Raw genomic sequence first — 1,875 nt, forward strand, 5'->3', positions numbered from 1 at the left:
CGAGTAGTCACCTTTCTTGCCAAAATTTACAGAACCCTCAGTTATTATGGGAGTTCAAACGGTGGTCTTCGTCAGATCGCCGACATGATCGGCGAATCGCCGACATAATCGGCAAATCGCCGACATGATCGGCGAATCACCAATAATTTCCTAAGGTCGCCAAGTTTTATAGACTCCAATGTAAATTGGTCTTAAGTCTAACGGCGGTCTGGTTCGGGGTCGCCAAACCCTTCGGCGATTCGCTGAATGGACCTACTGATTGCCAATCTACACTTGTCGATCACTCTCCACATTTCAACCTAAAAAAATCAACACACCATTATTTTATCAAAGAAAAATAAATCAATAAATGGTTTTGGGTTGCCTCCCAAACAACGCCTTAGTTAACGTCGTGGCACGACACAAGTCCACCTTCAAACCTTATTTTTGGGGTTGAACCTAGTGCAACTAGGTGATCCCAATTGTTCATTTGGATGGAGCTGAGGCAATACATGACCCAAGAGAGTTTCAATTAGCTGGATAGATCTAGAGTGAGAACCGCTCATCTGAGTTAGCACTTCTACATTTTCTCTAATTTCCTCTAACACTCTATCTTTCTCATTTAGCTTTTGGGGAATGATTAATAGCATATCCTCAATACGTCTATTTTCATTGTCCATAGACCTTCCCTGCTCGGTCGGTGGTATGCATTTTCTATCCTTTTTGGACATCACCTCCAGTTCCTCGACCTTTTGGGTTAAGTTATTCATCTGACCCAGCAAAATGATCAATTGATGGTCCTTCTCAGTATCCTTGTTGGTATTGTCCACAAGGTCAAGGAGTTTAGTTGCGGTCTCATAGGGGTATGTCTCAAGACCACCCGGGACAAGTCGATCAATTAATCCTTTGTTTCTGGGATTAAGACTCCCATAGAAGCACTCTAGTAGAATTAGATCGAGAATTTCATGAGTTGGGCATTGCATCAACAGTGCTTTAAACCTCATCCACGATTCATTAAAAAGCTCACCTTCCATCTGTTTGAAGGTTAGGATGCTATCCCTAAACCTCATCACTTCCACCGAGAGGTGCTCTATTGGTTCATAATCATTAACCTCACTCATCTCTCTTGTTGTTAGCACAAGCACACGAAACAAAACTAAAAATTAAGTAGAACTACAACTAAGAAGAACAATTTTTTTTTACTAAACTAAGAATTCTCAAGTAACACCACTCCCCGGTAGCAGCGCCATTTTGATATTTGCATAATCAAGTCACAACTTCCAATGCAAGTGTCTACGATCGTACAATAGTAAAGTAACGCAGCCAAGGGTTGGGGTCGAGTCCTAAGGGAATGGGCTTGAGAATATAAGAAAATTAAAATTTAGTTTTAATTAGTCATAGCTAAAAATATTTTCGAATACAAACATGTTAAATCTAGGGGGTGACACAAGCGTCAATTATCAATGGAGGTTTGTCACAAGTAAACAAAAACAGCAAAAATGCAAAGAGTACTAATCATTGAGATGGGGTTATTGGGATGTGATAGGAATACGGGATAGACTAAACTATTGGGTACATGCTTTTGATAATAAATCCGTGGAATATTTGTGACTAGGCTAGACTATAGTGGGAGTGAATTCTCTCTCGAGCAACTTGCCCCGAATCAACTCGATTTCTCTCGACCACCGAGTTGCCGCATGAAGAACAGCCTCCACCTTAGCCCACTCACTCTCTCGAGCTAAGTGTGTGGGAGAAGGACTAGGGTTCACTCTCTCGAACTAAACCTCATGTCAACCCAATCCCACCATCCATCAATTTAGAAGTTTTAGTTTTACGACCTCTCTCTCGAGCAAGCCGAAAATACAAAGGTGAAATCGTATTTACAACTACAATTTC

The sequence above is a fragment of the Solanum stenotomum genome, chromosome 1, assembly GCF_019186545.1.
Source record: "Solanum stenotomum isolate F172 chromosome 1, ASM1918654v1, whole genome shotgun sequence".
NCBI lineage: Eukaryota > Viridiplantae > Streptophyta > Magnoliopsida > Solanales > Solanaceae > Solanum > Solanum stenotomum.